This window comes from Melanaphis sacchari, unplaced genomic scaffold (genome assembly GCF_002803265.2).
Source record: "Melanaphis sacchari strain LSU unplaced genomic scaffold, SCAv2.0 Contig2_pilon_pilon, whole genome shotgun sequence".
NCBI lineage: Eukaryota > Metazoa > Arthropoda > Insecta > Hemiptera > Aphididae > Melanaphis > Melanaphis sacchari.
The window spans coordinates 7148872-7174736 of NW_020271173.1; the positions used below are offsets into that span (position 1 = coordinate 7148872).

The 25865-nt window shown below is 27.8% G+C and overlaps 1 protein-coding gene across 7 annotated transcripts in view; it reads right to left on the reverse strand.

Annotated features, from left to right (window-relative positions):
• The window catches only part of LOC112595811 (serine/threonine-protein kinase tricorner), a 122252-nt gene that overhangs the window by 53427 nt on the left and 42960 nt on the right, over positions 1-25865 (reverse strand). Inside the window, exon 1 of one of the 7 annotated variants that reach the window (XM_025341168.1) lies at positions 10830-10852. The exons of the other annotated variants lie outside the window; for them this stretch is intronic. The gene's annotated coding sequence lies outside the window, so the exon portion shown is untranslated. Of the gene's footprint in view, positions 1-10829; positions 10853-25865 lie in introns of those variants that run through there. 7 annotated transcript variants of the gene reach the window in all.

Sequence of the window (25865 nt, forward strand, 5' to 3'; positions counted from 1 at the left end):
GCCAAAAGGCGACGTTCCGTACGTACGGCAAACGGAGGAACACTCGTTCGCGCCGCGCGGCCGTGCCCGAATTCGACGGAAACTGCACCGCAAACGCAGTGTGCGCGGGACGCACACACTAGGTCAGTGGACGTGCCAGTTTTAAATCCACGCACCGCCGCCACCACGCCAACATGCGCGTACGTAATAATAAAATTATACGTCAGACGCGGCTTATGAGCGCGCGCGCGGGCGCCCGGTCGCGCGAACACCACAAAACACAATACCGGTGAGCGAGAGAAGAGAACAGCTGATCGGCCGTATGCACGTGGTCGATTTAGCCGCCGCCGCCGCTGCAGTTTGAACATCCAGACGTTGCCCTCGTCCCCTAACCCGCCGTTACCCTTCCCCACCATAAGCGGTACACCGTTGATTCACTCCGCCCGCCTACCGCACCGTGCGCGAGCGGTGTACCCTCCACCGATTTGTGTGCTCGGCGTACCGAGCGGTGTAGGTAATCGTTGTGGTGGCGATTTGGTGGGCGCGGGGCGGAGCTGAATCGGCATCGCGCGACCGGGCGCCCGCGCGCGCGCTCATAAGCCGCGTCTGACGTATAATTTTATTATTACGTACGCGCATGTTGGCGTGGTGGCGGCGGTGCGTGGATTTAAAACTGGCACGTCCACTGACCTAGTGTGTGCGTCCCGCGCACACTGCGTTTGCGGTGCAGTTTCCGTCGAATTCGGGCACGGCCGCGCGGCGCGAACGAGTGTTCCTCCGTTTGCCGTACGTACGGAACGTCGCCTTTTGGCCGCAATAGTTGCAGCACAACTCTACTCGCACCGAGTTTTCCGTTTCGAAAAGAGACGGAACAAACTTTTCGGGTCGTCTTCGTGCACGACTTAACGGAGTTTAATGAATAATAATAATAATAAAAAAAAAAAAGTTTTCCAACGAGTTTACATTGTTTACAATAATGTTAGTTATAATTAAAAATTTTAAACGTAAATATTATATATATATAAAAAAAAAAAAGGTAGGATCAACGGCAGAGCACCACACTAAACAAGTCACCGGTTTATAATAATAATTCTTCGCGGGATGAATTTATAAGCGCGTATAACAGTAGGCACGTATAATTTGTAAAAAAAAAAATGGCTATAGTGCTTAACATTTATGTCCCACGCGGACCTTTCCACACATGTTCCTTGCTTATTTAATAAAAAATAATAATTTTACTGGAATGGTATAATGCATAAATAATTTTATCATAAGTCAACACAATAAAATTTTGATTACAACTATTATTATTTGGCTTATAATTTTTAAAGCAAAATATACATAAGACAAAGAATAAAATTAAACGAAGATCAATAAACAAAACGACAATATACAAGCGATTCCTGAAATTAATTAATCGGTAGAACTGGAAATAGGTACTTTTTAAAAACATAAATACTTTATTAACCTTTATAATTACCTACCTTATTTCCAAGTCTAATTTTTGGAATTTTACAAGCCTACCTTAATGTTATAATATTTTTTAAATAACGGTCGTAGGGAAATTCCAATGAATAATGTACATAGAGCTAAGAGACGATTGATACATGTCTTACCTTGACGCGGCGCCCTCGCCTAACGGCTAATAAACCTCGTGAAATGTGTGACGCTTCTCGATAGACCAGAAGTGACGAGGCTCACAAGAATTCGTATACACAAAAACAGTTTCACCGTTAATCGTCGCTTACGCAATACTTGGTATACTCATAAACGTTGACGATAAGAAGTCCAATCGACGATTCAGCAGACGTGGACACAGATTTCCATAAGTCAGGCCAACAAAAATACTTGGTTAAAAACAGTCAAGTCCGATTTCCACTATAAACCGTATTTTATTGTGTTCAGTATATTCAATGCATATGGAACTAAATGTTGGTATATAATATGTTACACAGGTACAAGTTGAATAGTTGTTGTTTATCTCTATATGAAACGGTGAAAAGAGGGTAACAACCGTAATATGTTTCGTCATTGGTCAGTTTTTTAGGAAAACGCGATCTATTATACAGCAGCGATAATACTATACCTAACGTATAAAAACGGAGATAATATAAAAAACTCAATGTTCGTTAATATTATTATTATGATATTATTTATTTAATTTTTATTTACAATGTCTTTGTGCACGTTTCGCGGAATATACGACACCGTCGTCTATAACCTCGATTCACAATAATATCGAAATGTCGAGAAGTGACACATCTCTCTAGCTCTCTATCAATAGTTATGAGAATTCCAAAATATTAAACAACAGACCATATTGTGTTAGAAAGAAACAAATGTGATACTTATTACACGAACGACAGCATGCAGGAGTTCTCGAATTATTAAACAATTTAAAATGTCTGCTGAGAATTTTGAAAGAGACGAGTACATTTCTATTCAACAATAATGCAAATTTTATCACCTATAATCTATATGGATAAGTAAATATTTTATGCTACCAGTGCTTAAAACAGTAAGATCATATTTCCGTGGGGAATAATTTTGAACAGATGGCATAAAAACATTGCAACGACATAAAAATATTATATTATGTACGCTTACATATTATTATACACCAGGGTCGTCGGAACAATAATAATAATTAATAAATAATAATGCATAACCGGATGTGTTTTCGGTCGTCCAAAATGTTCAAATGGCAATCGTTAATTTCATATACACAGTATCGTTTTACGATATCATTTATATGTCATTAGTCATAACGTACCTAAGCGATAATAATATTATTATACTTATCTGTCGAGGTCAGTAAAACTACATATGTATTGAAGCAATTTGACGCCGTCGCGATCATGGTATACCATACAAGCATTATCTGGCTGTATAATACACTAAGTTCGAATGCCATTAAAATGTTTAATTACCTAATTCGAAATTCTAAATCTGACATGCCTGTAGGCATATAGAAACAAACGTTTTATATTAGAATTGAAGTTCACACCATTAAAATCGAATAGTAATTTATTTTAATTGTCGACCGAAAAATATGAAAATAATCGCCAAAACAAACAATTCATCTAAAAATCTACAGTCTTTTCATAAACTGTTAAAATAAATAAATTTGTTATAACTTTTGATATGTATGGGATGTTCTGTCACAGAATCAACTGTAATTCATTTTTTCTAATCGTTCTATCCTTTTTTTCTTTTATACATCTTCTAGCGATTCATCTATAAATATCGAAATAATTCCGATTTTCTAGCTATGCCTTCACAATGAATTACAATTATTAACACTAGCTTCACAACTTAACATATTTTATTCTGTAAATAATTAATGATCATTTATATATAAAATATATAGTAATATATATTTTTGTCCATTAAATCTATTATATAAACCAAATATCAAATTAAGTTTTTAAGAACCATATCATCTAAATGCCAATACAACTTATATATCAGTACTTCACCAGACGCTAGTTAATAAATGAAAATCTGGCTTTTGTATTTTAAATGAATACAAAATATTTTTTCTTGATAAAAATAATTGAAAAGTTAATTTTTAAATACATTTTTTAGTGTTATATGATTTATACTATGAAGATAATTTGACTAAAAGTAATACGAAGCTTTTAAAAATAATGCTTACTTAAATACTATTAAAACAGAACATTAACAGTTTTAAACGTGTTAGTTATTAGTAGCATAGAACTTATAAGTTATAATATAACAAACTAAATATTTTGTTATAAATAAATTATATATTGTAAATTAATAAATAAAAAAATAAAATGTATTCAAAAGGATCTGAAAGCATTTTTTTACAATATTCTTATACCCAGTATATTAACTCGAATTAATTTATAAACTTTTACATCGGCTTAATAATTATATGTATTACTTACATAAAAATACTCGGTTGTGTTTATTTTATCAGAAATATAAAATAAACCCGTTTTTCGTCATGAGATTTGAGGTCAATTCTGACAGAACAAATAATTTCTTCACCGCAATTATTATATAAAATATCGAATCCGTCAACTATTTAATCACTCGAAAAACCGAAACTGCTCTTCAAAATACAATGCGCATATAATTCGGGACATATAATTCAAGAATAAATACTAAGTAATACTTGACAGAAAAATGATTACTGGCTTTTATAGCTAAGATTTCAACAACAACGACGAAGTTGCAAAAATACTTGACCCCGAGGTATAAAATATAAAAATATGAGCTATACTCATATAAGTACAAAGGTTTTATATTATTAAATTAACAAAATATATAGTAACCGTAGTACTTTTATACATTTATTGAGTGATTCTTTTAACGTCCTGTATGAACATTAAATTTTAATAGAAATTTTCAAAACGAACCTATCTATTTCCTTTTATAGCTGTTTTATATTTGTATTGATGAACCTACTATCAACTTTTGGTTTATAAGTGACAAAGAATATTTTTATTTCATTATCTAAAGTATAGTAATTTTTAAAAATATTTATAAATACCAAATATTAAATAGTTTTTATTGATAAGCATTTAAAGTTAAGATGAGCTAAGTTGAAAAGGGAACTTCACTAAAAATAAGATATACAAGTTGGATCATCTAGACTTTAAATGCGCATTGGTACAAAACTTAATCGTTCAACATTCAATATTTAACTATACATTTTTTTTCAAAAACATTACAGACTCCATCTTAAAAATAAAAAAATTATATTTTTATTAAAAAATATTAAGTCAATAATGATTTATTACTCACAAATTTAAATGATGATAATAATAATCTATCGAATATTAGATTACATATGTCTTAAATTTTCGAAAAAACTAAATACTTTATAAAATAATAACTAGTTTTTTTATATATCTTTGTACGTTGTACGTAAATAGGGCTGAATTTCTGAATAGGTTACCTATAGATAAACAATATCAATGAAATAGCCTTAGGGGGGGGGGGGGGGGGCTAATTACTAGTAAAATAATGTTTTTTTTTTTTTTAAGCGTTCATTAAAATACTTTTAAATAAACATAAAGTGAGCTTTTTTAATAATCGGTGGATTATAAATATGCGTTATAATAAGTAATAAGGATACTTAATAAGTAAATTCAACACCGTTTATCATGTTTATTGTATAAACTGATAACTGGTTTTCTAAAGATAGGTAGTAGCATTGAGTTTAGAATATTAAAATTAATATTGTTAGATCGATGGTAGTAAGTGCGCTCAGATATTCAAGAGAAAAAATTAATACTCACACTATTTTATTCATTTCATATATTATTATTTTATAAAAAAAATTTTAAAATGTCCCTTGAATATTATTATATCGGTACACTTGCATATATTTTAGTGTTGTTATCTGATTTTAAGTAATTATCATGTAGCTACCGTATATAGTCGTATATTTACACACAAAAAACCATCACATTTGTCTCAGTTTTTTTTTTTGTAAATAAAGCATGCATGATGCACCCTTTTATCATTTACACTCGGGTCATGATATATATTACATGCACATCATCATGAGCGCATTCATACTGCAGTCTCTGTACTTTGCATATACTTATGTGCAAGTGTATCCATGATACAGATAGCTGCAAATATTTAATGTATGTAACACCAGATTGTTTCACCTCTTATAGATGTGTAAATATTATATACACATATATACATAATATTTCATGATTTTTTTTTTTTTTTTTTAAGATAGATAAAGTATTATACACCTCTGCTCCATCTAAGAGAGACCTTTTTTATATTGCCACGATACTCACCGCCTTCATTTTACATGTCTAATCATTAATTCTTCATAAAGAACAAACTACTATATTATTTCAACATAAATCGATATCTGTTCATAACAGTTTTCAAAACAAATATTGAATAAAAATAGTCTGCAGTTTTTCATTAGAGATGATCTGATAATAATATTACATTAAATACACATAATAATGTTCAAACAAGACCCTTTTAACCTGTTCTTCGACATCAATAACGTACATCTTTGCAATGTCAATTAGATCTTTTGTAGTAGCAAAACATAAAGATTAAATGAAACATTTTAACTTTATTACAAGTATCATCGAATCAAAATACTAAAATTTAAACGTTATTAAATTAACAATCAATTTTTACTCTTTATAAAAGCAGTCAATCATCAAACCAAAATCTAAAAGCTATAGTTAGATAGGTACTACAATAGATTATCGATAGTTTTTTTCTTATGTTATGTAACTATAAAAACGAAATAAGATCAAATTTTATTTGAATAGTGAATTGATTGAAACCGAACATCTACCTCCGATTGTCTTGATTATAAATATCTAGGAAATTAAATCTATTAGAAAAAAGAATAAAAAATAAATATCCTGTTGTAAGATGTTAGGTAAAAGTAAGGTTTTTTCAGTTTATAAAAACTAAAACTATTTAAAAATGGTAAACTGTTTGATTTTATTTTAAAATTATTAAAGGAAATACATTTCTTAATGAAAAAAAAAAAAATGGGAAATTCAGTTTACTTTAAAATAAATCTCTTTGAGTTATATTTATAAACATTATTTTAGTAATGCAGTTTTGAGTTTATGCATATAGTATATATTGTCAATAGTGAAAACATTCAATTATTTAAATATGTCTTAAAAATCATGGGTTTTTTTTTAAAAAGTAAAACAATAACTTGAAAATCTTTATGACCTAAAATATTTTATCAGTAACCACTGACCAGTAACCATTATATTAAAGCAAATTGTATGGGCTTAAGAAATATTATTGATTTAGTAGAATATTTCAGTGAACGAAAAAACGCAAATTGCAGAACCAAATTTTCAATGTTATTAATGGTCCTGAGATTGATATGCATACATTTTACATTTTATATTTTTTATTTTTTATTGGATAATACTTTTGTTTGAACATTTAATATTATCCTCTCAGTTCAATACACCGATGAAATATACTTTACATATTTTTGCATAATAACTTACATCTAGTATCTATCAATGTGTACTTGACTATCCAAAATTGTTAAAAGGTTTATAACTTGCACTTATAATACGATATACATAATATTATATAATATGTCGCTTCTACTCAAAAGTCGACATCATTAACACATTGTCCAAACAAAATTGCGTCCTTTCATAATACATAATAAAAGAATGTGTACATACTTGATACATATTAGCATTCCTAAATTTTAACCAGTATTCACATAATCTATTTATTATATACTAGACAATGTAACCGATAAAATCCATAATATATAATTAAACTATGAATCCTACACATATTATAATATATCTATGTGTACTTGAGTATAAAACGTTTTATAATTTGATTTATGGTAAGCAGGTCATGCCAATTGTTTCAATCCACAATCTGCATTATAGTGAAGTTTAATGAAACAATATTACGCAGTACTGCAGGGACTTATGCCATACCTATTATTTTTATAAAAATACATACCAATAAACAAGTACATAACATTTATGTTTATACTTCACATATAACTCATAAAAGGCACGAACACAAAGTTTACTAAGCCTATAAAGCACAGTTGTCGCATTTAATGATATTTTCGAGACAACACGAGAGAGTGGCCTGTGCAATATTAACCTTGAAATAATAACACAATTAGCATTTAGACTGTAGGACAAGGTAAAATACTTAAGTTCTGAAAGGAACTATACTGTACACAGTTATAACAAGAGATGGAAAAATGTATAATAATAGTGAAAAACGCAGATGGACGTAGCAGACATGATTTATGTAGTAATATACCTTACGATATATTATTACGATGTGTATATAGCTAAACGTTATGTATTACAAAATTTTAGTATTTTTATTAAATTTTAGTATCTTCACATAAAATAAATGCTAATAAACTATAAAATTTTAGTAAAAAGTACTTAGATCAATAGGACACATTAATAGAGCTATTATATAATAAAATCTCCGACGTAAGTAAAGTAATATTCAAACGTCATGCCGGTTCACTCGGTATATGCATACATTTCATTAGTAAAGTATTTTATTAATGTTCGACTGCATAATGCAATAATAGTGGTTATACTTCAATTTAATATGATTTATAAATGTAAACTAAATATCAATGAATATATATTTTTCACGAGGAAACCAGTCAATTTCTCATGATTTAATACTTTATGTATTTTGATATTACAAAACTCAAAGGTAAGTTGATAAATGTCAACCTTTCAAAAACAGTAAATGTACAAATCATTGTATTGTACACTTACGGCAGTGTGTCGGTATGTCATAAATTAGTCATTTTAAAAGGGACATATAATATATCTACATATTACTGAAACTCGCGCGTTTAATATTATAAATAATTCGTGTTATAGATATATCTCCTTTAGTATGTCTGATCATAATAGTATTATTTCGATCAAAAAGACCCATTTTCCAAAAATACCTATATGATTTCTCTCTACGGAAAAAATAAAAATTTAAAATGCAATTTTTAACTATGTTCATAATATATATGTAAAAATATATACATATATAAATAAGCATGTAGTATAAATACATAATTATAAAATCAATTCTAAAAAATAGCCAAGTTTTAGTTTTTAATAATTTAAAAAATTAAAAAAAAAATATAATATGATAAAAGCTAAAATAATAATTTGTAAGCTAAGAACTTTTCAGTGTTTTTTTAGCCATACACATTTTAAATATATAGTTATGATTTTTTTTCATGACACATAAATTGCTATATTATACAGTTTAATTTATACATTTTTGCAGTTTTAAGAACTCATTGGAATGAATGAAAAATGAAAAATAAATAAATAAATGTATAAGTAGGTACTTCGACAAAAAATAATTAAAATAATAATAACTAATATTAATAATTATTTAACAAAATTAATAAATAAATTTATAATTATTTATATATAATACGGCTATCAAGTATGAACAGAACAATACGAATAACTAAAAAAGTTTTATTAGGTAATGTAACATATTATTAACTCAAACAACAAAATTAAAATTCTATTTAAATTAAAAAATAAATATAATTATTTTAAATTATACATTTATCAATTACACGGGAAATATGCATATTTTTTTTTTTTGACTTGATCGTTCTATTAAGCAGTTAAATTTTCTATTAAAATAAATAGATATATTACATCCAATATCCAAGGTTTTAATTTAAGTCGTGATAAAGTTTAATATTGTAATAACAATATAATTTTAGAGTAATATTTTTCCTTTCTTAAAAATGTTTATGAAATAGACATATTCCATTTTTAAATTATAAATTATTTTTTAAATAACATAGCATTTTAACTATACCTAATATCCCAAATTATAATGTAATATATGTAGTTCATTCTGTATACAGTTTAATTAGAAACTTGGGGACAACATAATTGATATTACATGTATAGTTTTTCATGATACCAAAATCATGGAGCAAATAATTCATTTATTTATTTATTTCTATTATTCTCAATAATTAAAACTTCATAATATAAAAAATTGTATTTATATTTATATCTATTATATATATATGTTATATATTTAAAATTGTATCATATTATTATAAATTATAAACACAATGGTACATTCAAAAGGTAAACCATTCATTGTTAAATAATAAATACCTATACATATATAGTAAGTATACGGTATACAAAGTTAAATGATACAAAAATATTCTTAAACCTTATTTTTCTATCAAAATCTCAGTTCATTAGTTAGTTAAGTCATTCGTTTTTTATTTTTTCATTCTACTTCATTATATTCAGTCTCTTTTCAGAGTTTTTTTTTTTCCATGGCAATATAATATATAAATGTCTTCAATTTCTGACGAATATACTCTTTTGTTGTACACCAGTACTTTATAAGATCACTAAAAACACTCACATAATTCTTACTTCAAGCTCAAGAAATAAGTTACCTGCATTTTATAATTTTTTCATTTTTAATATTAAAACGTTATTTTTATTTTTAGAATTACTAAAAAACTAAGAAATCACCATTTTCACAATAACACAAAATATTATATTAGTTTTCTTTAGTTTTAAACAGATGTTTAAGATTTTTATTTTTTTTCGGAACTCTTTATGTTCAATAAATTGTCAAAATAAAAATTATTATATGATGTACTCTTTATAAATAGAGTCCAATGTTCAAATTAAAGAATGTTTGTGTAAATAAAATGTTTGATATACTCAGTATTAACTATATGAACATAATAGTTGTATCATTTTAGTTCAAATTTTAAGATAGAACAAGGTAAAAAAAAACCAAATAAGTTATAATTGTAAGGTAAAAAAAAAAAGATCTAAGTTTCTTAAAATATGATTTTAAATACAATTTAACACAAAGTTATGTGTACGTATAAACTTGTTTTACACACATTTAAATACAAAATGTATTTTACAAAAACTTTTATCACAGTTGGTATAATTTAAAATTGTATTAACATAATGATTCTACACAATATGCATCATTATATCTTGTTTTAATTAGTGCTCTATATAAATGTATAATATACATTTGTATAGAATATAGGAAATTTGAGACGAATTTGTGAAAACTTATATAATATAATACATTAGTAAAAAATAATAAAAATAAGCGTCATTAAAGCATGGCATAATATAATAATGGTAGGTAAATAGTATTGGTACTGCAGAATGTCTTCTGAATACTTTCATTTTTGTATTTAAGAATTGTTCATCTCCAATAATCATACATAGCAGTTATTGGTGAGCGCACTAACAAATATTAGATACGCTATATTATACATCTAGTGACAATAATAATGCATATAAATAACATATACGTACCCGACAAATCAATCGATTAATTATTGACTAACAGAGATGCATACACACACATATATACATATAATATGTGTATAACATATGAATATAGTCGATAAAACAACGACTCACCTGAAACAAAACAAAATGCAAACATTATAATAAAACCACACGAAAATAAACTATATAAGTACAACGCGGAAAATAAAATATTTGCAAAATTGTAAACATAATATAGATATATATAATTCCATGAACATAAAGTTGTAGTTAACTGTACATAATATGGGGAGATAACCAACGCGCGGGCGAAAGAAAAATCGAAATGCCAAACAAAACTTTTTTTACCGAGTTGTATTATTTTGTATAAACCAAGTGTTTCTTGCTAACCTTTGGTTCTTGTAGATACTGAACACCGAATTTCCATACGACGAACGATATTATTTCAACCAAAATTAAACGAACCGTATAGCACTTAGTATTTTTTTTTTTTAGTTTAAGTGTACAACAAGAATATGGTCAATTAAGACTATCTAAAAGTGTATAAAAATAAGTATAGGTTCAAAAAGACGAATGATATTGTTCAATATTCTGTAAGTAAATACTGCTAGGATGTGTAGGCTGCTATAACCAGTAACCTTACAACTCTAACACCAAATGAACAATCGCGCCTATATAATAAAATAAATTACAAAGATAGATCATGTCATTATGATGTTATTAATATTTAACGACTTTCAAAGATACAGTAATAAATTAATGTATAATAAAAATAAAATATTTAATAAACAAAGAGAAAAATAATAATGAATTCGTCATTGCTTCATAGTTATAAAACACTTGTATTACTTTTTTTTAAGTACCCATCATCTTTGTTGCTGTTTTTAACCATTTTGTGAAACCGTTTTAGATTTTGTCATTAGTCATTATCGTTTAGTTTTACATAATTTACTTATTAAAATCATAAAATGTATACCTAATTATAATATTTTCAATTTAGCTAATATTGAATGGAAATATTGTAGCTCAATAAAATTTTAAATGCAATGAAGACGAATTTCATACATTTTGTACGTAACCTATGTGTAAAGAAGGTAAAAAAAAAAAAAAAAAAATAATAATAATATAAATGGCAGTTAAACTACATATTATAATATGTACAGTGTATAATAAAAGAATACTCAGCAAGGTGGGTTAGAACCATTTGCCGTAAAAAAAAAAAAATAACGTAATTTTCGAAAACTGTAGGCTCTAAAATAATTTAATATAGTAATAATGTTAACTACATTATAAGTTATAACATATATTATTATACCCATCACTCAACGAGATTCCAAACATAATCTTGTCGTCGTTGAGTAGGATCGACTAATTAAATCTAATATATCTTATGACTCGTTAATTCAGTAGCTAAAACGTTCGAATGAAATTCGAGGATATTATACCTACTGTATAAAACCGAAATTCTGTGTAAATTAATTATGTACAATAATATATTATATAATCGCAGAACTATTGATAATGAATATACGAATTTCACGGCCAATGTTTAATTACCTAATCACCGTCCATTATAATTTACATGTTCCATATTATTATATTCTAGATACGGTCATAAAGCAGATGGAGCAGATACAAATTTCATCGGACGCCTGTCTGTAATAATTATTGTACACTATGATAAAACGTAAACGTGTTTGTTTTTTCAATTGTACCTTGGTACTTATTTTTTTCGATTACTTTGACAGTTGTACAAATCGGTATTTAAAACCAAATTGAAAAAAAAAAAAATAAGGTGCAAACATATACAGTAAACACGTATCATGCAATATTTACTGTCACGCATAGCCGTCCGCAGAGTTTCGAATCGGGGGCAGCGAATATTTATACCAGCACATTTTTTTTTTTATACATGACCATTGACCATTTAGTTAACATTTTAAAATTTCAACTTAGAAGACAAAATTTTATAATATAATAACATTTGTATTCTATGTATCTATTGCATTATTATGGCGAAACACAGAAAGCCATAGTTAGAATAGTTAGAATTCGGTAAATTATAATAGATATATACGTCACATAAATCTTTAATGAATGTTAATAACAATAATAATATATTGTTCTATGTTAAAGATAAACCTATTTAAACACAAAAATTTAGCTCAGTAATTTAATACACTGTTTGGATAAGCTTGAGCCTGTTTGACCCTCACAAATCTATCTAAGCCCTTCAGGGACAACAAGAGCGCACCTTACTGCTCCTGCAGAACGCTTATGCTGTCCGTAGTTTGTTGACATCCATTATGCATTTTAAAACGGATCATTATGAAATAATATAATAAGGATATGAATAATTTTGTGACACAAAATGTTTAAATACATAATTATCATGATAAACAATAATACTTATGTACATTAAATACCATGAAAGTGTGCACAAAATTGTTATACTATAAAAATTTGTTAAAGTATATTTTTCATTTTGCTCAAAATCTATAACGACGATAACTAAAATTGTGTATTTTAATTGAATAAAATTATTGGTATTATGTTTTACAATATCTATTGAGATAATTAAAATTTACAAACAAATATAAATTATTTTACAACTCAAACAGATAACGCGTAAGAAACCAATGAAGCAGAGAATATATGAATTATATAATAACAGATAATATAAGTAGTCTTTGTAGGTATTCTAACAAAAGGTGCAATTACAAATTATTTGTACTTTTATTTGAGTACCTACGTGTTTTAAATACAATTTTTACTAGGTATTCAGTATTTTAAATTTTGAAACACAGACTTTGTATTACTCTTTAACCGGATTTAAAAATAATTTATCATGTTAATAATAATAAACAATAATAGTTTACAATGTTATAGAAATTTTCAAAGCCAATGTAGAAACATATTCTGAACAACACGAGTAAAACAGCATTTTCTAAATCAGTTAAATTTTATTACCCACGTATCATAGGTACTCTCTGGCACATAACAAAATACATATATAAATCAATTAATCATCTTTTTACAGTTAAGTATCATACAAACAATCTATACATAACGACATTAAACTAATAAACAAATTTTTATTGATGCACATTTATAATACACTTATAGAAAATGTTCTACAGATTAATATCCATTGCATCAAAATATATCAGTGGTTAATGTATAGTTATAAACCACATGTGAAATAGATTGACCATTGCAAATAATGTGTTCAAGTGCAGATGATTAGAAAAACTTGACATCGTATTGCGGTTATACTCTAAATAGAATCTCCCACGGTGATAGCAATGATTTTTGAGAGCCCTACACGTGAAATCGTCGTAAAACGACATTAACAACGGTTATAAAATATGAATTACAATTTACAATATCGTACAGAACAAAATTCATCTGAAAATAATTTCGCTTACACTAAAATGAAAACTATTAATTAACCATAGAAAATATGTCGTATAATTATACGAAAACACCTGACGTAACAAGTACATTTTAACATTTTAAACAAAATCTTTTGAAAAATCACTTTTGATACTTTCCGTTGCAGACATTTATAATAAACGTTTCAATACATGAGATACATATTTGAACAAGCAATTATGTACCCGACACATATATTGTTGTATTAGGTATAATGGTTGTTCAATTTGAAATTATCCAAACAATCACAATATTTATAGATATTAGATATACATGTATCTGCCATTGTAATTTACGAAATAAACGTTAAAAGAACCGCGGAATCGATTACGGAGCACGTATGACACATTGAACGGTGAAAACATAATAATAATAGTTACGTATTGAGTATTATTCATAAATAACAATCGACAAGTTTTCGCTACTTTCGAGTGCGATATAAAAAAAAATGCATAGTAAAACACACAATGTACGCGTTATTTATAGATCAATTTATTGTTCTGCTCATTATTAATAACGAATTAAAAAAATAATAATAAAGGTAATAAAAAAAAATACCAAGGTTATACAATGCACTATAAAAACAAGAGGCTTTCGAAATTTAATTTTAACGCAGCACCGCGAAAATATTGATATTAATCACGGTCTTCTAATCTGTAAACGGTCTACAAACAATAGATTTTCTTAAATCAAAGACCAACACATTCGTATCCTTAAATGACTGTCGTAGTATCACCATAACTTGACATAACCAGTATATTATAGAAAATTGAGTTTGAAAAATAAAATAAAATTTTATTTCGAAGCAATCAAAACAACTAAAAAATGTCTTTACATAATATCGGTAGATTTTTTTAACGCCTATATTATATACAATACATAAGTATATTATATATACTGTACACAAATCGTAACCTATTATAACAAACAATGAAATACTAGGGGCTTTTATTTTTTTAATTGAATGATCCACTATTTTAGAATACCACCCACAATCATAAAAGGTAATCCGAACTCAATTCAAATGCCAAAAAAATATTACCTTTTTGGGTGACAATTTTGGTTGTTTATCTGAAACCATGATAAAAATAAGCTTATCATTTATGCGAACCTATATATACTTCTGAATAACATTGATAGATTTTGTCCAATAGTTTGTCACTTAGCAAAATACCAACACGCTTACACAGACTTAAATTGTTATTTGAATGTGTTTTTTTATCCGTTGGGAATCGTCTCAGCGTTCGCTCTATTAAGTGTCCCACACTTGTTGCGATAAACCACGATGATGCTTGACCATGGATATTATAAAATAATTAATAGGCAACAATAGTTCTAAGTATACTTGATTATTCTCTTACAGTGAGTCAGTAAACGTGTATTAACCAAATAAATGTATATTCTTGAAGAAAAAAATATATTATTAACAATAATAAAATTATTTTAAATAATAAGCCAAATATATATGTAGAAGAAATAAAAATAAATTGTCACAATACTTTTTTTTTAAAAGTTTATGTAGAAAAAAACACACGTTATTTTAAATATTCCAATTTCAACAAACTACTAACTATTATAACTTTATTATAGTGTAACATAGATACTTTAAATTAAAAAATATAATTTTTCAAAAAAAAAATAACAAACTGATATAATGAATGTTCCGCGTTGAGAAAATTAGCAAATACTTGTATATCTTACAATGTAAGCTATAATAATTCAGGACTATGAAGTTACACAACGGCAGTGACTGAAAAATAAAAATAATGTACGTCCAACTTCTGTTCTTTCCGAAGATCCTCGGATTTATTTGGGTTACGGTGGCGCGTTACAATTCCCACACAACCGGTGCACGTGAAATTTCGCACTGATTATACAATGAGAACACTGCACGTGCACTACAAACAATACAATTGTGTACAGTTCTCCGAAAGTTCGAAGGATACACCTAAGTATAAATATTACATACACATAAATACACAGTTGACAAGTATATGCCGTATAGTAGGTAAATATTATACTGCAATAATAATAACGAAAATATAATAAAAATAACGTGGAGTTCTTACAGTGGTCGTCATTGTCTACGACGTGTCTGAAACAGTGGCAGGATTTCTTGCTTTTTACACGAGATGTAACGTTTAAATAATAATACATAATATTCTGACACTCAAATGTCGTGCGCTCTAGAAAATGTCATCGATCTAACCGAGAACACTTTGATACCCGACAAAAAAAAAAAATAAAATAACTATTCGTTATCTGTGCGTTGGTTTTACACAAAATGTATTACTACATCATAGAAATACTTTCTATACGGTTCTAAACGAAATGTCCATCGTTTCGAACGTGCAACTTTATACGGTCTTCGGCTGTGTAATATAATATATATAGCAATAACGCCCGGTGGCAGTTAGGGGTAAGAAGAAAACGATCGAGAAAAAGCGACTTCTACACACACAAACACACACACATACACACACATATACATATAAATATATCATTTATATGACCAAGCCAACATTCTGGTTTTCACATGGTTGGCACGTCATTTATATAAAATACGAGTTTAAAATGAAAATAAAATAAACCAATATTGGTTTATGATATCATATTATGTCGATATATTATTACGCTGAAATTTACATTATTAGGACGATTAACATTACACACGTGTAATTCACATAAAACACGCGACGTGATCAATCAATATGAACAGACTACAGTTAGGTATACGCAACATACGACTAAACAATTACATGGAAAAACATGGTGGATGTAAATACCACATAGCGAACATATTATATACGTACACATGCTGTGTGTACTGATAAACAGTAGCAGATCAAGTTCAAAATTTAATTAATGTCACTATAGTCATTACAAACATGCTGGAGACAAAACGATAAGAACGTATAACTAAATACATAACAACAGGGCAATTATTTTAACAGTAAATGAACACTCGATATATAAAAAAAAATAAATGTCCATCGCAAAGCATCATTGAAAACAAAATAATATTTTCACTTTATTTATTATTTATTAAAGCAGAATATATTTTTCAGAATTTTGATGTATATAATATATCAAATTTAAAATAAGTACCTAGGTTATAGGTTATAAGTATATTTAAAGTTTAGTCGTTCAGAACGTATACAACAACATATTTTACTAGTTAACCCTATGTCATAACACATTTTGCTGAAACATATAGTTTTGTAATGAGTATTTATTTATAAATATATGTCTTCGAATTATGTAAAAAAATGTCTAAGCCATCTCACATTTTGAAATAATGTTTACGAAATAATCGTCCAGCAGTATATTTATAAATATGTATTGAAGCATAATAAGCAAAAACCTATAGGAAAAAATTTACTCAGCGCGTCATATAATACATGACAATATATTATATCGTCTTAGTATTGCACGGCATTTTTCAAAATTCTGTTTTGCCTAATTCCTATTGCAGTAACCTTGGTAACAAATGTCGCTGTGGTATTAAAACATAGTTGTAACGCAGGCAGTTAAAATACTATCGACACACCAACATATTATTTAATAAATATATGATAATGTAACATACGCCGCAATGCTATCTGCACGTAACTAGTGACGAATAAACACATACAAAAATAAGTAAACCGCTATGATAATATATCTTATAATATGTGTAAAACCACGGTATCGCGTAAACTGCAGTGACGCTATGACAACTTATTGTTATTACTTACACAATATATATGCTAAATAATTCTTGTAACAGTTATTTTCTTTATACGGTATTTATATGTGTTTACTATTTTCTTCGTTATTATTTTTTAAGTTTACAGGTATACGTTAAGAAATGACAACATTGATTTTAAATGTAATAACTAACTTTTTAAGAACTTATCATTAATAAAATGTAAAATGTCGTTTGATCACAGACGATCGGAAATCCGGGACGCACCAACTATCTACTCCATGAACAGTATGAACCTAATATACATCACTATGAAATTGTCGTATTACGATGAGCACGCCAGTAACATAAAAATCCCACGATGCCGCATATTAATCAAACGTTTTAATGATTATTTGACAATTGTACTATCACTATATACCTATGCAAAAAAAAATCCTACTATCATGGTCGTGGGAGGCACTTTACTCATCGTTGGTAACCGTAGTATTACCGTGCAACTATTAATGCATGAACAGTGGTTTGCCGCTGAACATCATGCAGATTTCATTATTCGAACGACGACAACAAAACATTCGTACTCCGGAACGAACCTACCACATACGCGTATCCATAATAATAAACATAATATAATGTATATTCCCCCCCCCCAATATAATCTATCTGTCCCGGAGTCATTACGTGCGTCCTAATAAAATACCTACAAATCGATGGCGGCCAATAAACAATAATATGACATTACACAATATATACGCCGTTTGTTTAGTGGGAGAGGAAGTTTTATATTAACGATATCATGTACCTAGGTAGATACATATTGTATTATAGTTGATGCAGAGGAACTCGTTCGCGGACCATGAAAATATCAAATACTATCGTCATGTCAACGGCCTGGAAACAACGACCTCCCTCCAGCAGCGTCAGCGCCAGTGTTGTTATATATATAATATAAAATGTGCATTTATACTAAATATATATATATTTACTTCTGATTGCTGTTGTTGCTACCGCTTCTAGCATGACGGTCGGCCGACTAACGGAGACTACTATAGGCTCCTCTTAAATTGGTTTTTATTATTATTATTCGTCTCCGCGCCAAATCGAATGCAAAATTATTCACCGTGACTATTTTATCACAATATTATTCCCTAGGAGCTATAGGTCTTATAAGCTATAGTTAAGCAGCCCCACGGGCGTTAAAGCTCTCGCGTGTTCCAGAGTGAAATACATGCTACGTGACCACAATACAAGGAAAAACTATAAAAATTATAGTTAAAAGATTTCTGGTAACCCCAGTTTCAAGATATAAAAAAAGTATAATTTTTTATAAATATATTCATTAAATTCTTTACAGTAAATGATAATCGATGTATAATTGTTACACGCTTAACATATTGAATCAAATCGACATATACTAAATATTGGGTAAATTTCTTTTGAAAAGTCATAAAGTAACTTTAATCTAAACATTTCAAAAAAAAATAATATAATTACTGTAAGAAGTAAATATGAAATCTATTTTGCGTACTGTTTTATTATATATTTCAGGACGCATCCATTACTTGTGAAGCATAGTCCCAAACTTGACTAACACTGATGATAAAATTTCCAATATTATAAGCATTTAAATTACCCATGTATGCAATTTTATATATAGGTAATATGCATTACTATTATATACGAAACGTATAAAACTAGTATATTTGAAAATTATCATAAGCCAATAATCCGTGGTTATGATGGATTTAATAGCAATAATAATAATGATAATAATAGTGAAGATATAATTATACTCTCTTTTATAACATAGACATAAAAGGCGCAAGATCTTGAATATGCCCTACATTACCTAATATCGTATAGTTTATTCACATTGTGTAGTACTACATGTGTTGTACACTCGTATAATGTTTTATATACGTTTTGGTCTACGACAATCTAAAAATGTGTTAAGCTTCGCGTTACATTAAATGGTTTAAATAAATATAATAATATTCGAAATAAGAGCAAGATATCCTAAACTATTATGTATACCATTAATTCAATATATACAGCGATCGTAAAATATAAACACACCTTTAGACACTCTTCAATAATATAATAGTCAAAAACTTCTTAATCTGTATCATATACTATAGCCATGTCGATGATTCTGAAAGAAAAGGAATCTTAATGTTTCATCAAAACATTTAGAAATCATAAAGACCGTACTGAAAAGTTATAGTAATACTCAATCTAAACCTAAACAACATTGATTTTGTTTGCAGCTGAGAAACTGAAAAAATAGTATGTATATATATATATATATATATATATATACGTATATAATATGTGTGCGTTATATTAAATCGTACATAGATATATATAGTTTATAATTCGAATAAAAATAGTTTCTATAAAATATATATTTTCAGTTAAGAGTTCAGTAGAATACAAAGACTAAGTAAGACGACTTCGCAACTATACAACATAGTTTATAGAAATATAATTCAATATATTTTAAAGTTGATAATTCGTTTAAGCTTTTGGCAGTCTGTTTATATGGTTACGAATAACTTTTTGTCATACGATAACTGTCGTAAAAGACGAAAATAATTTATCAATTTAATAATGAAATAATGCTACAAAACTACAAAGTAATTTTGGCAAAAATATATATAAAAAAAAAATTTAACTCAAAAAAATGTTAACAAACTATGAATACACAATTTAGTGTTTAATAAACCTATACTATATAGCTAACATAATACAACAAAACCGCATGTTTGTATTTGAATAATTACATGGTTTATATTTATTATTTATTTAAGTCTGAAAATATAAAATATTATGGTAAAGAGAAAAAATTAATTTAAAACTAGAAACTGCAAGTTCTAAAATATAAAAAAAAAAATATACTTATAAAGGCAAATGTATAAAAAAAAAGTATAAGTGCCTATATAAAAATATTCGGTAGAAAAAATAATAACTATAAATTAATAGTTTTGTAAAATGTTGTAAGAACAACTGAACAATTTAAATAAACAAGCGAAACGATTAAAAGAATTATTATGACTAAAAGCAGTAAGTAAAACATAAAATATGCATTGCATTTTGTTGAAATATGCAATGATACAATATAAAAATTCTAATAAGCAAACAATTTAATAAATATAAATATAATTGCATATATTTATGCATATACTATATGTATTATAATATGATCAATAATATCTTGGAATAATTAATATTATACTACGATTACAATTTGTAATCGTTTTATTAGGTATATCAGTGAAACAAATCAAATGAAATAACAAGATATATTATATTTTTAATACTTTAAATATCTTAATGTAGAGTGGATGCAGAATATAGGAACGTATTTATATTTATTAAAATATATAACTCTTTGTAATCTAATCTAATGAAGCGGCATCAAATAATTTAAATCCTCGTTCTCGATATCACCATATTAAATATAGATAATACTAAAATTAATGAATTATAAAAATGCATCTAAAGTAATTCTGATCATGATATTGAACACTCAAAATATTTAGTTAGAATAAACACAAAAATGCAAAAACATGCACAACAAAATAACATCATAATATTATTATCTTAAATCTATGCAAATTATTGTAAACCAAAACTATGAATATTGAGAGGTTATAATTAAAGATAACAACATGTTGGCGTATAAGTATTAAATCTAATAATAAGAATAATGTACCTTTAATATTATAGGTAATTAATAATAAAATATAATAAATATGTCAAATAATTGAAAAATCATAGTTTGTTTTGAAATTTAATAAAATATTGTGTTAATGAAAATTTAATTCAAAAGTATCTTCACATATATTTTTATAGCCAATATATCCATTTTCACCACTGCTGTACATTTCGGGTATACGCATAATGTTTAATTTAAATTATTAAGAATACAAATGAACCCGTGGTTTTGAATGTTTACAACAGAACTGCGTTAACGTGTCAACATCATTTGCGTTATTAATCGTCAAAACAAAATAAACGAGTGTGCACATTTAAGCCATTAACGATAATTATAATTCGCCATCACTGCGAACTGCACAATGAAACATAAATAATATATACCTACATAGGTAATACAAGAACAACATCAACAGAATAGGTACGTGCGTTTCGTTAGATTTAAGTCGACAGAGCAGAGACCTTACTACCTTAGTTCAGTATAAGCGAACGTCGTCCACAGTATCACAAACAATAACGGCTGTTAGTTTAATGTGTAGAGATTGTACATAAGTAAGTATCCTACCCCCCCCTTATTTCATCGTTTTTTCAGTGCTATTATATAAGTCGACACGTTTTCGTTTTTATCCCAATTTCAGCGAGATATCGAAAGATCAAGAGTTCATATTATACGATTTTATACGATATACATCCAACCAAAAACGTGTATTTATGGTCGTGTTATATATACATAATATATATAACAGTTGAGTATTATGTTATTACAGTTTGGACGAAGCAATCAAGTGACTGGTTAACGACATTTATAAGAGTTATATAATAATAATATAGATATATAATAATATATTATCTATTATAATTATATTGTTGCATTACGTATATTTTATATACTGGAGCTATAAAAAACACAATGTTGTTACACAAAAAATAAAAGCTCGTTGTTTGGGAACAATCTAAAAAACTAATAACGGCTTTTAATATTATGTACCGCGGGCCGAAAGACGCCGCGTGTTTCGGAAAGAACAATATTGATATACCTGCACCAGAAAAAAATATTATTACTAATATTATCTAATATTAATGAATGTAGGATCGTGCAGATGATAATATACACTTCCGTCGAAGGAATTTATACAATCTAAAGCAAATTCATTAGCATACGATATGTATTATAGGTTTATGTAATATAAGACGAATGCACATAGCGATCGGCATGTAAACAGAAGAGGGGGGTTGTTAAAATATAGGGCAAAACGTATTATTGTTATGAGTACAATGTACATTTTATTTTAAAAGTAATATTTATTGCGATGATTTCTCCTGGACTCACATCCCTTGACTGAATAATGTACACTTACGTCGAGAATCAGCCCGCGCTGTATAATATATTCGTACGTATGTATATATATATATATATATATATATATATATATATATATAACCCGTTGTTTTTCGTAAATAATTTTTTAGTTTTTTTTAACAGGCGTATCGCATATAATTATGTACATACCGTTAGGTTAGGTGTGTGTGTATCTGTGCGAGGTAGTTATAATAATTCGGAAGAAAGAAAATATGATGACTGTGTAGTGTAGTACTGGTGTATACCGAGTTTCCATTATATATACAGAGTGATCCATTTACACTATTTTTTAGTTAATTGCGGTAGTTTTTTTTTTTTTTTTTTAAACAACGCTCATAACTATTTTATTTTTGTAGTGATTAATTTTATAATTGAAATAAAAATATTTTTCTAAAATAAATCTAGATATGTATACGAGTAAATACTAAATATTGAACTAACAGTTTTTTTTTTTTTTTTTTTTTTATCAATACCTAACTAAGTATATAAAGTTTATATGAATAGAATAAAACTATAAGATACCCTGCAAAAGTTGTAATCGTGCTAATTGTACAGGGAATATATAGCTGAAACTATTCACGATTGTCACCATTCGTCTTTAAAAAAAAATATATCTCCAATTCCATCTTATTCCACGAAAATCATGTTAAGGTGTATATTTGTTATTTTCATCTAGACAAACGGTACTGATGTTTTCCAATTAAATTTTTGAGTATATTTTAAGTATGGGTAAATACACTTAAGAACACACTTGCACCATTATAGTTTAGTTTCTCAGTGGTATATGAAGAACTATCTATATATTATTATGTATATTAATTATGATATGGCGTATATATGTGCACGGGTCCGAATATTAGCTGATGTAATGACATGATAAATTATTAGCGATAACAACGTGTTGTTGAGAATATTAAGACTGGCAGACATGTTCGAAACTATTGAGGCAACGTTTATTCAAATCCAAGAATGCATTCCCTCTACAGTAAACTGTAATCGTAACTTGAAATCATACGTGAAACTAGACGCACGCAAAAAATTTCAATTTTCGTTGCTTCTAGTAAGTTTCTTTACAAATTCATGTCGACGCTGCAGAAATAACGTTTTCTGAAATAATGTTTAATATCACAATTTTAATATATCCCGGCAAAAAAATATTTGACCGTGACTCAATTTAAAATAACGCCTGTAAGTACATACATTATGATAGTTAGGTGATAACTATGCGTAGGCAGTAATTTATTTATTTTACAACGACTTCGCTGTTTACTTGCTACTGTAGCGTTTCACGTTGCGTAACTGTTTGGAAATACAGATAAGCAGGTACATTTTTAAATCTAAAAATGTAGTTACGCGTTATATCACGACAATTTCATAGACCTAAACCATCTAATCAAATTACACCGTCTATATCAATGCCATATTATATTGATTGGTCGACAACGGCTTATTTCAAATTAGGTACTATAACCCGCGGTACACTAATAAATATGTTGGATGATGTTAACCGGTTAAGCGTGGCCAGATGTTTCCTTTCTTTTTTTTGAATACTCAATGCCTAAATATAATTTAAAGAGACTTCACAATTTTTCCTTAGGACTTTTACAGAAAAAATCTTACGCAAAACGAGTAATTTCGCAGACAAAAATGGAATAGATTAGAAGTGTTGTAATGTATATTATTATATTATAACGTATACCTACATAAATATTATACATATTATATACTGAAATTTAAGTGAAATGCTCGTTCAAAAAAAAAAAAAATATACCTATATAAATATTTACTATTTTCAAGCTAGTTGTACACAATATATCTATTATCTACAATATAGAAACCAATCAATAAATAAAACGCAATAATTTAACATATATAGGTAAATACATTTTTTTAGTAAATTTCTTTTTATTTACGCCATCTATTTCATAAATTTAAGCAAAGCGCATTCACTATAGGGTTTGAATAGTAAGTATGGATCGCCAAGCAAGACCGCAGTCCAAAATCTAGATAATTTAATGACAAATAGTGTGTGGTGAAAATGGTCCACGCGCTTGGCTGGTGATTCATGCTCACAGTTTAAACGACCAAAGTCGATAACGTGCACGGGTATCTTAAATCCGATAAGATTAACTAAAAATGTATGCATTGTAACACTATATGAGTTCCAATAATTTTTAACAAAAACTCTGGTAAGTATTTTGTCTTTTTTTCTGTTCTATAATGGCAGTCAAAACTTAACATATATGCAAAACGATTTTATTATCTAGAATTATGGAAATTAAAAGAGTAGCAATAATAGACAGTTTTATGAACGTATATAATAGATATTTAATTTTAAGACTTATTACAAGAACAACCATTTGTCCTTAATTACGGTATAGGTATATATTATCACCTTAAACTTAAAACACATATTAAAAGAATTACGAGACAAAGACGACATGGAAAAAAATATATTGTTTGTTATTACACTACATGACCAGTTTCCATAATCGACCAGGTTTTTTTTTTACGCAACAGTTTAATTGTTATAGGCTGTATAGTATATGCGTATGCATTGAAACTAAAATGCGGTCGTAAACGTCGAAACATGTTTAAAGCCAAAGAATATACCATATATATATATATAATGTAGGTTGCTATTATTCGACCGCGTGCTATATACATTAGCTTTGTTGTGTGGTTTTAAATCTTATAACTATATATTTGTACAAAGATCGGACCACCATATGATTTCCTATTTTAAAATGTTCACTAAAAGGAAAACTGGATAGCACGATAGATCATTTATACATATAAAACTAAATGCACATATACATACGTAATTTTTATTTTTTCTTAAATAAATTAAGAAGAATTG